General features: G+C 43.6%; 1 protein-coding gene across 3 annotated transcripts in view; it reads left to right on the top strand.

Moving 5' to 3' along the window:
• The window catches only part of LOC121598520 (Ig-like and fibronectin type-III domain-containing protein 1), a 118,700-nt gene that overhangs the window by 46,249 nt on the left and 57,390 nt on the right, over positions 1-15,061 (top strand). For all 3 annotated transcript variants that reach the window (XM_041925490.1, XM_041925491.1, XM_041925492.1), the window contains one exon: positions 618-670. The gene's annotated coding sequence lies outside the window, so the exon portion shown is untranslated. The remainder of the gene's footprint in view (positions 1-617; positions 671-15,061) is intronic.

The raw sequence follows: 15,061 nt of genomic DNA, 5'->3' as shown, positions 1-15,061 counted from the left end.
CAACAACAACAGCAGCAGCAACCCTTGGGACGATGGGAAGCAAAACAAAACAATCGCCTCCACCCGGGAGAGTGTGGATGCGTATGTGTGGGAGCCATCGGGTAAATGAAATAGTGCGGCTTCTCTATGGGTACACCGGTGCGCTTCGGTCTCCCAACCCCAAACGCATAGTTTTGGTTGCAAGTTGTTGAAAGTTTTGGTTTAGCTTTCGGGAAGGCCGGTTTGCTGCAAAAGGGAGAATCATTTCTCGGAAGGTCTAAGTTCTGCGCTTGGGTACCGGTTCATGTATAATGCTCTCTCACTCTCTATTGGATAAGAGGGAGCTTTGAAGGTGTTTTGGGGTTGAACAGTACTTTCGCCATGGTACAAATGAATGCTCATAACACGTAATTGATTAACGGTGCAGTATTTTTACCTGCGATTTGTGTGATTAATGTAATGGTTTTGATGGTCCTGATTACAACAATCACAATCGGCAGCAATTAGGGACGATAAAGCGCTGCAGACAAAAGCGCAAAAAAAAAAACAAATTAAATGCAACCTATAGAAACTAAAAATACCCAAACCGTACGGTTGTGTTTCACTTTATTTATGTTGGTTTCCTTTTTTCGTTACAGCTTGATTGATGATCCGGTGGAGGTAAATTCGAACGTCAGCCCCGTACCTTGCGGTAAGTAATTAAACAAACACACTCGCGAAGGGTTCTCAGTCGCTGGCGATCAACTCGCCTAGACCAGCTAGTCTAGCGTGATTGGAGACGGTTTTGCCGTAGAACAATATCAAAAATAACGAAAACCCAAAACCACCCACCCGAAAGCTTCGTGCTAAATTAACATGATCCTTGCGTGCACGATGGGGCAAGTCCCACCCTACCCCGTCGACTCCGATTGCGCAACGTCCTTGGCGCTCGTGATGGAGTGCGATAAAATGAAGCTTCTCCTCCCTCGCTTTCAGTATAAAAACAATCGAATTTTGATTTTGGGGTGCGTTGAATCCTTAAAACAATTCACCGAAAGCTCTAGGCTAGGTGTGCAAGGTTCCTCAGCGTGCTTCTCGCTCTTGCCCGTCGTCTCAAATGTTGGGTTGATGGTAAATGGTACCACGTCCACAATTCAATTAATCCTGGGTTGTATGGAAAAGCAAGCGTAGTGTTGGGTGTGTAACTTTTTTTGAATGCAAAGGTAAATTAAAATAAACATACAAGGTCGTGTACCGCCTCATGCTGTGGCCATTTTTAACAAGCTGCTAAAGATGGGGTTCCTCCCGATTTTGGTTTTAGAAACATTCAATGGTTCAATGCTAGCAAGCACGCGCTACTCCACCACAATCAGTGTCGATTCGAGCATAATTTATTCCGCTCATGTTTCCGTGCACTTGTCATCTTCAGCTCGCGAACTTTCGTGACAACCCGATAATTAGTCTTCGAGCCCGTGTGTATGACCGGCATCACGACTACGTTGACCGTGGCGTTTACAGCACGCCTCGCCATCGGATTCCATCATATCCGCCAACGCTATCCACGCGGTCGCGCTCGGAATAGTAATGCTGGCCTGCTGGCGGCACTGTGTGTGTGTGTGAAATGACGCTTTTACGAAAAGCAGTCAACCGGCCGCGCACGCAAACTTTCGATAATGCGAACAAAGCGTCGCAACAAACGGGGCCCGCTTGCTTGCACTGTCCTCGTTGGCGCAGGTTCAGAAGTCAGCTGGACGGGACCGTACGGTTTACCTCAAGGACGCGCGTACCGACGGCGCGTGTCGCAATGTTTGTTTGTCGCCTGGTTTGCCCAAGAGCTTGGATGTGTGTCCGGCAAAGGTGGTAGAATTTTTGTAGCGCAATGGCGCCACAAGCAACCCGTGGTGGCCCCGGAAGGGTCCGAGGTAGGTTGGCGGTCGTACACGTAAATAGTAGCCGTGTAACTAACCCCACTGACTGTTACCCGTTTGTCGAGGCAATCGATTCCATTTGCTAGGCATCGATCGATGAAATTATGTAGACAATACTTTTTTGGGGAGGTGTTGCGAAAGAATTGTGGTGACATCCTTAAGAGGAATAACATTACGTTATTTAAATGGGCAGTATTTCATCATATGGTTGAGATCCAAAGATTTAGCTTTTATCGATCGATCTGAATCCGGTGCAAGTCGGAGTAAGTGTCAGAGAGAGTTTCGCTATTGAAAAGAGGGGAGATAGGAGATTCGATCTTGATTTTGAGACATACCTTACAAGTGCTGTCTTGTCAAAATTCGTCTGATTTTGAATCCAAGTCGTATTCAGTTTTTAGTAATCGGGATAGGATCCACGGCTCCACTTCGAATTATCCCATCATTACTTTTCAGTCTCCAAGTACCAGACATGTCAGCCATGGAAGAATTTTTCTTTTTGGTTTTGGTTCTTAGAGTTTAATAAGACAAAATCTGAATTATGTTCCAACTTGTAACATACAAGTTGTCTAGATTCACTATCTATCACGGAATCAAGAATAATTGGGATATCTTTAAACAAATATCTCGGTAACTTAGGAGTCTTGACCAAGATATCCCATTCCTATTGTGGATTTTTTATGAAGACTCAATAGGCTCGCCAGATTCATGCCGCATGCTTTTTAATATTCAAGCTTTGTTTACATATAATGCAAATTATTCTATTTTGAATTGTACCTAATAACATTAAACTGTGGCATTGTTCCTTTGGTATGTCACCAAAGTAAACTAACAAGGATCCAGAATGGATTCATTATGGATTCTCAATTATTCTAATAAAGGAAAAATTGTCATGCGTGCAAATTGGAATCATATTTATAATAAAGAATCAAACTTAAGACTGATGATATAATAAGTATCTCCAGGAATACCTATTTACAAGTATTTGTTATCTACACTACCAGATAATTCGGATTTCAGAGCTAAATCCTTGCCGTCTTCAGTAGCAATGGCTGGTGGACACGATAATTCTCCAACCTTGTTCTCCCTAAACAACTCCGTAATTATTATGTTCTAATAACTATGGACCTATGTTACTTGCTTGCGTGCACAAAATTTGTTCAAGGTAAACCCCTCCATTGCCTCACGAAGTTACGCAACAGCAACCGCGCCGCAGCAAGATGATCTGAAATGATTCACCTGGGAAGGAAGTGAATGGATATTCTAATTCCTCTCCCGCCTGTGCAATCCAAATCCAATACCGTCAGTCACCCCGAGAAGATGAGCACACATACACACGCACACACACACATATATTGGTTTCGTTTCGTGCCCACGGTCAAGGTGTTCGGTTCTTGGTTCGATCATTAATCGTCCATCTATCACACATCGAAGCGCCTCATGCCTTCGCGGCTAGGGCCCATCGTCGACCATCTTAATTAATCAACGACAGTGCGCTCGACCTGGCAGTAGGTAGAAGCACCGCCGAGTCCCACACTTAATTACTTCCTTTGTTCTCATCGGCTCGAATCTGCCACTCGCCACGATAAACGACACCTTCACGGGTCGCGGTCTAATCGCTGGACACGCGAGATTCTTTTCCCCCGCCACAGCTGTGTGCCCCCCAAAGTTGATGTTGTGGGAGGAATCGGCTCTGGAGGGAAAGCAAGCAGAAACAAAACCTGTATTATGGTCGTGCTCCATTCCTCCTACTTCCAACGCCCATCCAACACTTTGTTTTCCACCTGCTGATGCAGCTTGACTTGACTTGGCGCTGTGGTAGCAGCGTTGTTGCTGCTGCTCATGCTAGTACTGTCCGACTGGATAGTACAAAAGCGGGCGGCGCGCATTGTCTCGGGTCGTACGCAAATCCGTGTACGCCAGAGCACTATCTCACACCGACCACAAAGACTCCCGGGGCTGCTCAAGATGCATTTTCTATCCGCCTGCGTGCAATTGCAACCTGAGAACGCGAGACTGCAGTTACGTTATATAACCCACCGCTTGCCGCTCGTGCTGCCCCCGTGGGCTGTTGCCGGTGCAAACATGCCAACTGCTCGAAACAATGCCAATAAATTAACCCTTCTCCTCCGCGTCAGGGTCAACGGTGGAGATCCGCATGGATTAAGGGCGCGAGAACGGGGCGGCAAACGTGGTTGCGGCTGTTGGATTTTGGGACAGATTTTCCGGATAGCTGGGACTGGGACCGAGCTAGACACTAGCAGCAGCAGCAGCAGCAGCAGCAGTTACAGCAAGCGCATGATTTTGATTGGCACGTTTAGCCCACTGGGACGGGAGTTATGATATAGTATTTTCCTCCGTGGCTGTGTTTGGTCGTGCGGTTGGCGTAGTTGATAAGCAGAAAGCAGCGCAAGAAAGGAGGAATAGTTTGATGTACTAATCCGTCCACTAATTATATGATTCGGGTTATTTAAAACTTTTTTCTGAAGGATTTAGATGATTATGTTTATGCTACTAGTTCAAATTCCTCTTTTTAATTAAATTTATTTATCATAGTCCGTATTATGGAGTATTGCGCGGGTCATATTTTGCTTAATTATACCGATTTTTATGGGGACGAATACACTTGAATGCATGCGAACTAATACTACTTGTATTTGTATTTGTTACCGATACCAATGTTAGCAATACGTCGTATAGAAAATTCAATGGTCCACTATTTTAAATGCATCGAGCATGCGGTATAATATTGGGGCCCTTCACGATTCTAGTCAGTTTTTTGTATGGAGTTTGACAGTTGGAGGCTGAAATCATGTAAACACTCCATACAAAACCACACACAAAACTAGCCTGCAATTTTCAGTCTAGATTATTCTAGCCTCAAAGCTAGAATTAGATTCAAGTACCTGCTCGAAAAATGGCATAATTTTTAAATGTATCCCAAGGTGCATCAAAGAGATGACGTGGTGGAATCTAGAATCAAAGTGTATGTAGTCCAGGTGGTCTCATAGCATGTTTTTCAAAACCAAATTTGAATATCACTTTTTAACAGAATGGGTGAAAACTTTTGCTCAATCAAGCTTTCTGGAGGGTTGATAAATACACAACACACTCTCAAAATCTTCGTTCAGAAACAGAAGCGATAAAAAATTCAGACTTCTTAATTCATACACCTTGGGATAAGCCCACCTGTATATTATACCGACTTAGATAGCTGCCCGAAAACTGCTATACAATGCAAACAGCTGACCGGCTGAAATTTCAGCCTACGAACTTAAAACGGAAAGGGCCCCTGTATTTGTATTTGTTACCAATATCAATGTTAGCTATACCTCGTATAGAAAATTCAATGTTCCACTATATGCATCGAGCATGCGGTATAACATTATCAATTGAGCCCATTAATCTTTGCAGTAAAATATACTCTCTCACACTTGCATTCTGGAAGTTATTAGCATGAACAAGTCCCTACTGGATCTTCGTCACTGTACGTTAGCAAAATTTACTTTTCTATTGCTACACATGTTCTCTGTCCCGTATCAAATGGATGAGTGTTCTCTACGGAGTGCCATCCATTATTGCAGAGCGATGCACAGTTGACATCAAAAGCATTTCCCGGCGCCAGTCACAGCTAGCCCTGCTGGTGGTGCTATCTTACATCTACAACTTTCAGCAAGGACAAATTCAATAACTACCGACAACTGCGATAAGAGTATGATTCCCTTTGGTGCTGAAACAATTTTATTTACACCCCCTAAATTTCAACCATCAATCACACACCAGTTGGCACATTTACTGCTCGGTTGCTCTTGCAGTTCGTGTAAATATTTGAAGCAATCGCACTCCGGAGTAACGTTCCGCACGCCCCCGGAGTGACAGTTTGAGCATTGAGCGATCGGATCTTCTTGGCTAGCGTAGAGTAGTAGGGGTGTGTGCAAATGAAGCAGTGCACCAGCGACGGTCCCTCGTTCCTTCACAGTCCATACATCTCCGGATACACTCTGTGTCGTGATATCGAACTAGGAAAACTTTGAAGTTTGCTCAGCTTTTTTTCCCACTCTGTTCATTCCTTTCGAACAAAAATTGTTATCCAACCAAGAGTAAGCGCTCTGGCTAACGAGAAAAAAAGAAGATGGTGAATATCAAACACCAGCGCTAGTGGAAATGGGGAGAGCGAAACGGGCTCTGTGATGATAGGTAAAGGTGTATCCAGCAGTAGTTGTATCAGTGTCGAACGCTTTCACTAAGAGCATCCTGTTCGCCGACGGGAAGAGGAGGCAGCAAAAAGAAAAAATAAAGCTAGTTCGGAAAAACGGTATGCAATTCTGAGTTCTTTCTCCCTCTTTTGCTGTGCGATGGCTCAGCAACATCCGTTTCGCCTCTGGTGTCGGGTTGATCCCTGTTTAATGGAAAGTTTGAGAAGGGTCGCCTCGAGCGGCATAGAACCAGCCGGTGAAACACACTCAAACAACGAGATCACTGTTTTCATCCGCCTCTCCGCGTAACATTTCTTGCGATAGTTATAAGTGCACTTGGCAAAGGACAACGGAGCGACGACTTACGAGGATGACTTTGGTGCTTCTTTTCGCAACGCAACGGATGTAGTACATTGAGATGCAAAGAAAAAATCGTATCCTGCCAAGAAGCAATGTACCAAAAATCAACAAAAAAATTGAGAAGGGGGCAACAATCTTTCTCACCTCCTCAACATAAGCAATCATCCAGCCAATGCACGGGAGCATGTGCACTGTGTTGTCGGTCTTGTGCATCTTGCCTTGCATCTTCAATGGACGGGGTGGAGAGAGGGCACTCGGTGGAGTCTTCATAAATTTTTAATAATATCTCCCAAGTCCCCTCCAGCGTCTTTTTGCTCGTTGTTTACCTCTGCAACTGTGTGTACCAAGCGCCAGGACACAGCTGCATGGTGCTGCGGCAAAATGTAAGTCTCGTCTCGTCTTTGTCCCTCGCATCAAAACGCCTTACCCGTGTCCAACTAATATCTACGATGTGTCTTACGGCAGGACCCTATGAACTCGGCAAGCGAACTCGGCAGCACAAAATGTAGGCAGAAAGCAATCCTTCCTGATGTCTTCCTGAAGAAGCATGAAAAAACCGGTGTTGTCATATTTCATAGCGATTCGTTAAAGCCCCCATGGGATGCATCGAGACAGACTAAGAGAGAGAAAGAGCGACTGAAGTTGTCAAGCTCTGCTGGTTGTCGAGAAGAGGAAACGTTGTCAGCTTATGACGTGAAGATGTTTGATCTACGTGATTGAAGTGATTGGAGACCCGCACGGAGCTGTCAACCTGTGTGTATGATGTCCCCTTCGCTCCGATAGGCGGTAAAGATAGATGATTGAGCAGTCACCGGAATCATCATCAGCAGCAGTAACAACCTTTTCAATGATTTGCTTTGGGGTCACGTGTCCCTGAACGAGACTTCGGGGGGGAGTAGAGTAGACAAGCATTCGGATGTTGGTTTTAAGCAGCAGCGGCAACCGACCTGTTGAGCGGATTTTAATCCAGAGAGGTTAGGCACAGCGCCACGACAACGATGTCATTTGTAGCTTTGACCGCGTTATCTAACACGCGCCGTGGAGGATCCGATTACCCAGGGGAGGGAGTTGTTCTATTCCAGATGTGCCATACATCAACGTGCTTACGTGGCGCTAGCGTTCTGGTTGCGTTGATTCTGCCGAGCGATTGGAGGAACCTGCAATGTTCTAAGCTTTGGGAAAGTTCCCGAAGATGAGATTGTACCATGCACCACACTCCATTCACTTTAGTCAACCCGTGTGACCTGTGTCGTTTCACGTGGGGATGAGTACGCAACCGACCGGCAGATCCCGCTTGCCACATTCGCAGTGCAGTATTTAAAAGCCGCCAAGTCATCCTCGGAGATGAGACTCTGCCGAACGTCTTCTGCGACGTTCTCTTTCCGAAATCAATTACGCGAGACCATTGCGCGTTGCGTGCGCTTGATAGAGTTTCGATTCGGGCCGTTGGTCCAAATGTTGCTGTGAGCGTTTAGCGAGCACCCTTGTTGTCCACCGCACTCCCACTCCTTCCCCTTTCATTAATCTTGGGCCATTGGGCCGGCAGAAACCGGTTAAATAGAATTTGATTTGTTCTTTGACTTTGAATCGAACCTGCTGCACTGCTGCGGCAAGGTGAAACAGGTTCCCAGGTCCGGTCGGTGTGTGTGTATGTGTGTGTGTGTGTGTGAATGCACCCTTTAAATCCATTTTATTTCCAAACCCCCCCTTGGGTACAGCGTTGCATCCGACGCGCCACCTACTCCATGTTTCGGGTTAGCCACTCGCGCTCTCTCGGATCCCATTCCTTCCAGGAGCGGCTGGGCTAGGAGCTTGCTCTGGTAATGACACTAAAAAACAAACGACTCAATCTTGCGCCCCTTCGCCGCAGCAGTCCCCCGGAGCCCCTGGGTGCACTAACTTCCTTCGAGCGGCCAGAGCAGTGCGACCGGTTGTTGCACCTAGCAGTCCGTGGTGCAACTAAACCGAACCGTACGCCATCGTGTACGCGGGTGGGCGAGATGCTGCGGTGAATGTGCCTCATGGGCGAGTTGCTGCTTGTTGGACAGCTGCCGGAGTTTGTGGTTTTGTGCCAACTGGGGGTGGGATGTTGTTTTTTTTTTCGTCTGCCCCGATACAAACCCGGCAGCAGCGCTCATTGCAGGTGGTTGTACCTGCTCTGGTCCGTCAGGCAGAATGTGGTTTCGATCGGTTTGTCGATTAGATTGGCGATTTTTACATTTCCTTCTTTTGCTGCACAAGTGTGCAGTGGCGGGAGTGCGTGCTAGAATGGTTTGAATCAAAATGTATTCAAAAATTTGCACTCTACATCACAAACTCTAACACCTCATTTGTAGTTTGTTTGAAGAAGTGAACAATTTTAGTAATAAAAATGTAACAAAACTAGCATTATAAGGAATAATAATTATTCGGAGTGAAATAGTTTAAAGCACTCAGTTATAATTAACTATAACTGTGTTGCGAGTCATTGAGTTGGGTGCAACTCGAGTGAAATATTTCATAAAACAAATTACTTACATTTAATTAGATACAAATAATTACTCGAAAAAACGAGCTCCAACTATGTAGTTACTAGCATGCATTCTATAAAATGAAGTTCTATGGTTGAAAAATGGAATATGCATGAAAAAGGTTTCAGATGTAAGATCAGATTTCCGTATCTAATACGAATATTATATTCATGCTTGCTTTTATTATAGTTAACGTGGAATTAATTTCAACAGAATTAATTTATGTATATAAACTTATTCTGGCTACAGCCATATCATATTCGATACTGGTGGAGGATTTTTAGTTAATTAGAATTAAGATATCATTAACAACTCGTTCTATATGTTGTGAAAATTTTTATTCCAACATTCAACAATTTATCAAGTTTACTCTGTTAAGCAAGTTTATATTATCGCTGATCTGAAAGGAACATTTGCTCGTAGTTTCTTTACTTTATTAAACTGTAATGAAGATATAATGGTGTATTTAAAGAATAGAAGAATTTTACATTAGAAACAATGCTTTACCGGTCAAAGATAAATGTGAGAGTTTTCGCTATCGCGCATTTTATTATTTTTTGCATAAAGCTAAAGGCTGAACCGGAATTAATTTGACTTTCCTCCGTTTCAGAAATATGCTTTTTTTTCTTTTTGTTGTTTGTTTACGGGCAAAAAAAGGATAAATCTTATAATGCTATTTTGCCCATTAATAAACAAAATTAAACACGCTGTATGACATGAAACACATCTTACCTTTAACGTCATTTGCTATTGTACCGTTTGCAAAAATGCTAAACAAAAAAATAGATTGACGGTATTGTACTCGTTTCCTCCTGTCATCCGAACATTTCAAATGTTTTCACTCCGATGAATGAGTAAAGTGTCACTGTCAGGTGAAGTGAAATGTGCCATGGTTTGGTTGGTTTAATTTAACGAAATTTCGTTACCAAATCGCGATGGTGATTTGATAAGTGAACAAACGGTGTGCAAAAATAAGTGATGAACATTATTTGTTATTTTTACGATAACTACGGAACACGGAGCTTAAATGTTGGTTTTTATTTTAATCATGCTTTGCAATAACTCTGATCTATTGAAGACTGAAGAAACAATTACCGGCCGATCGAAATTCCTTTGCTTCTTTTTCCACTAACATTAGCCTTCAAATCAAATCCATCCATCACCATTTCGAGCGTCGTGGTACAATGAATAATCCAAACATTCTTGAGCAAATAATAAAATAAAAAGAAGGATCAAACGTTTTATGCTCTCCGCACATAACTTCCCATACATACAACACACTCTCTCTCGTGCCTCAAAATCCTCAAATCTAAATTTCAAATACGTTCCCATAGAGCAAGCTGCAAGCACACAAATTGCTGCCCTTTCCTATTCGCATTTTTGCTAAATGGCCCATTCTTTCGAATTCATATTTCACGCGCTCAACTGTACCTTCCGATCAGTGGGAGGTAGGGGAATCACTCCCATAATAGTAACCACGCGACAAAAAAAGAATGCCCATTTTCATATTTTAGCGCAATTTCTTTGTCAAACTGCAACGACGGAAGCGTTTGAGCTGAGAAGAAGGAGTATAAAAAAACACACACATACACACAGAGTGAAATTATAATATGAATGGCATGTAATTGTATTTGACAAAGCAACCGGTCAGTGTTGGAGCACGGAGAAAGAGAATGAGAGAAAGAGTCGCCAGTTATGGGCTTTTTTAAGGCTTTTGCTATGTTTTTGTCCTGCCCTCCCAAGTGTGGTGGTTCAGAGAAAATGGTTCCCCCACACGAAACTCAAATGGTGTGTAGAACGTAGTAAGAAACGTTTTTTTTTTTAAACGCTGGCATAAAGGTAGAAAACACCCAGGTCATTCTTGACCCAAATAGACGACTTGTGCTCGTTGCAAATGACCTTTCCCTATCAAAAGAAGGGGTGGACATGATTGGCGGGTGAGCGAGGGGAAATAAAATTGCTCCGGTTCAGTTTTTTGTTTCTTTTACTATTTTTTTCGTTTGTTTGACAGGGAAAATGGAGGCTTTGAATTTCCACCGCATTCACCTCGGCCTGCTTACGTGGGCTGGTTTTTAGACGTGCGTTTTCCACTTCACTCTTTCGTGGTTTGAATTGACCTCCATCGCTCTTCACCACTAGCCCACAGTTTTCTTCTCACTTCGGTGGGCACAATCGACGTTTCTTTTTTGTTTTATTTGCCACCAAAACACAATCGTTGCCGGTCAACTATGGTGGCTAATGTTGGCACCTCTGGTTTAGGGGCAGACGACGACGGACGGTGCAAAGAATAATTCCAAACACACAGACACACAGACGTGCACCGACGTGCAAAATTGTGCTGAAATTGTGCAGAACGTTTTCCACGTGGTTTGATTTTGCAAGTCCCCCCCCCACTCGCCAATCAACGTGTCGCGCGATCGGCAACCGGGAGATGATGACGGCGCGTTCAATGGTCAAGCTGCTTCCGCTTCTCGAGCGCCGGGCAGATGTAAACGCCACTGTTATCAGCCGTTTGCACGCGCCATCACGCCATTGCACGGACACGGGAAAGGGCCAAATATCTGCAGCGATCTAGGGCCGGCCGGCCGGCCAGAAGGATGCAGTGTTTGTTAAATTTATTGAATGCATGCATGCAAATGCCGCGGAAAACTCGGCCCTCTCGAGTCCCGAGGGGTCGCACCGTGTGTGTGCGTGTGTGCAGCAAGCGGTGAGAATGCTCAAGGCTGCTTCAGCAGCGGCACGGTGCCTTCATTCGATGTGATGTGCTTTTTCCCTCGGTGCTGGCATGGGGTAAAATATATGGCTCGTTCGCACTGCAGTTCGATTTCCCTTGTCTCTCGCGTGCGCGCTCATGTTTCCTTTCACTTTTTTTTTTGTTGCTGCTGCTCGTGCTCGTGTGTGTAGAGCTTTTGGGGTCGGGAAAATGTCAAGACCAACCCGCGTTCGGGGGGTTCGGGCGGGCGACCGCGCTCTGTCCCGAATGCATAGCGTTTGTTGCTGCAGCATTACAGTTTTCCCAGTGTGCTAGAGAATGACGAAGGAGGAACGAGTGGGGAAAGGGAATTTTCTTCCTACCTCCCCCCTCCCCCCCCCCCCTTTGCATTGTAGTTTTCGGTTCGGTAGTGGAGAAGATATTGCGCAAATAAATCACACACCGGGCGCGCTAGCAAGAGCGGGAAGCATATGGGCGGCATCGCGTGGACGGTTTCCCGCTTGCGGAAGGATGGCTGCATGCGGATGACAAATTGTTTTACTTTATTCTTTCCTCCGCTTGCCCCCTAGCCGGGCGGTGATGATGATCGTTTCGATTGTACGCACTGATCGAATGGAAGAGTTTATTTGGGGAAAAGTGTTGTCCCTATCTTATTGGGGGGCATGGCGATGTTTGTCAGCTTGGAAAGGTGTAGTCCTTGTGCTTTAAAGTGCTTAAAACATAAAACAATCATTTTATAGATCTCGAAAGAGAATTTTCAAAGAACGTATTGGAAAAGAAAACTAAGCAATACATTATTTATATTTTAATGAACAAACCGCAATGAGTAGAAAATAGACGCAAGCTATAAAAAAACGATAAATTAAATAAAAACCAAGACTAAAATAACTATTTCAATTTCTGTTCTATCTATTGTTTGAGACTAATCTTTACTGCATTTTATATATCTATCTGAAATCTATTTAAAGTTTACAGTACAGTAAGGCTTTTGTTCTTAGATAATCTTTCCCATACACAGCCCAATAAATGCAAAATAAGCGTTAAAGTATTCGATGTATATAAACTGTTGTTCAAGGCATTTATCATATACAAATATTCTCCGATATACGCTAGATTAGTTTTTTCTTCTAAATTTGGGGCCCTTCACGATTCTAGTCAGTTTTTTAATGGAGTTTGACAGTTGGAGGCTGAAATCGTGTAAACACTCCATACAAAAACACACACAAAACTAGCCTGCGTTTTCAGTCTAGAGCAGGGGTCTCCAACCTTTTCAGTTCGCGGGCCGCATTGCTTCACAAATAACATTGTCCATTTTGACGTTAGCTATAGAATGAGTGAATGTTCAAATCTGAATTTGATTAGAAAATACTTACTGAATATATCAAATGTCAACAGCTTTATTTTATCAAACCCTAATTTTCGTCTTTCAAAAAAAAAAATTTTTTTTTATGGATTAGGAAACAAAGTAAACTATTTATTTTAACATCTACCAAGTCATCCCGGGCCGCATTACAGGCTATTGAGGGCCGCATGCGGCCCGCGGGCGGTAATTTGGAGACCTCTGTTCTAGATTATTCTAGCCTCAAAGCTAGAATTAGATTCGGGTACCTGCTCGAAAAATGGTATGATTTTTACATTTATCCCAAGGTGCATTAAAGAGGTCTGGTGATGGAATCCAGAATCAAAGTGTATGTAGTCCATGTGATCTCATAGCATGTTTTTTATAACCAAATAGGAATATCACTTTTTGACAGGAAGGGTGAAAACTTTTGTTCGAACAAGCTTATTGGAGGCTTAACAAATTCTCTAAACACTCTCAAAAAACCTTCATTCAGAAACAGAAGCGATAAAAATGAGCCTTCTAGATTCATACACCTTGGGATAAGCCCCCCTGTATATTCTACCCACTTAGATAGCTGCTCGAAAACTGCTATACAAAGCATACAGCTGACAGGCTGAAATTTCAGCCTACGAACTTAAAACGGAATAGGGTCCCTTTGACAGATCTTCGAGCAAATTGTACTGTCTTGACACATCAATTATCAAATTTAAAAAAAACCCTTTTGATTGGCTGTCAAAATCAATCAAAATCAAAATCGAAATCCAAAGGTCGTATCTACGAATCATCGTAACTTACAGGTCTACTGTACTTGTGCATTCGATGCATTTGATTTGTGTTTGTTTAAATTAAGATTCTGCTCGTTAGTTTTTGCAAAGTCATAAAATCCAAATGCCGTTTTTTTAATAGAGCTATATATCTAAGTCACCACTTCTAAACAATAATTTCCAACAAAAAACTAATCTGAATTTTAATGAGGAAATATAATAGCTCACCAATAATAGCAGTATTTTAGCAAGCATGTGTATTTTGATACAATGTTTTATGGTTAACACAAAGTTTCAAATGTATTTACGGATTGAAAAACTGTTGATCTCGCGACGCTCAGCGGTTACGATGTAACAAATTTAGAATGGTTACTTTATTTCTCTCGCAAAATCTTCAAAGATGTCACGTACATTATACATCTGTTTTTAGAAAATCCGTTTTCACAACAGATGAGTTGTAACATTTTTCAGTACCTAGCTTGCTTATTTTTTGGGTAATTTATCAAACCTCTCATTTTATTGGCGTTGCTATTGCAACAGATGCATTTGCGCTCTGGATTAAGCGAACACACAGGCCGGTCCAAGTCGTCAGTATTGCACACACTGGATAATGCAAAAAGTCGTTGTTACAAAGCATATCACCCTGTCATGATTATTACGAAGGCACGATTGGCAACGGCAACGACGTATCCCGCACTAACTAAACCAGATTGCGAGCCGTGATGTAACGGCGGTAACCCATCTGGATTGATTATGAATACACGTCCGACAACGGCGACAGCCTAATATCAATAAATAAAGGCAATGCATTATCCCAGGCATGCATGTGTCCGCTCCCTCCCCCCGCACATCAACGGTGTGCGATTCGCTCCAGTAAGCATCGATAAACAACCGTTTGATTATGCGCACCCGTGTGTCGGTTGCGTCGCACGGCAGACAGGCGGTTTATCCGCTCAGCCATCCTGCCCTGGGACGAAAGACGAATCGTAAAAGTGTACGCAGAAAGTTCCTAATCCCGCCTGTCCGGCTCGTACTATCAGCGAGTCCTGTTTGGCAAAGCTTTCCGTGTCGTTCCTTGTGCGCGAGGCAAGAAGAGGCCACAACAGGTAACTTTGCCCTAGACATATAACGCGCGGGAAAGACGGGATGATACCTGCTGTCATTTCTCCGTACATTTACGAGTCTGTTTTTCTCATCGGCCAGTAAGCTTTCCCCCCCGGAACCCAATTATAATGGGTCGATTTTGTTTGTGGAAAAATCGATCCTTCCCCTTTTTACGGTATGTACGTGTGC

This window comes from Anopheles merus, chromosome 3L (assembly GCF_017562075.2).
Source record: "Anopheles merus strain MAF chromosome 3L, AmerM5.1, whole genome shotgun sequence".
NCBI classification, from domain to species: Eukaryota; Metazoa; Arthropoda; class Insecta; order Diptera; family Culicidae; genus Anopheles; species Anopheles merus.
The sequence above is the reverse complement of the archived record's forward strand: the minus strand, read 5'-3'. Positions and strand labels throughout refer to the sequence as shown.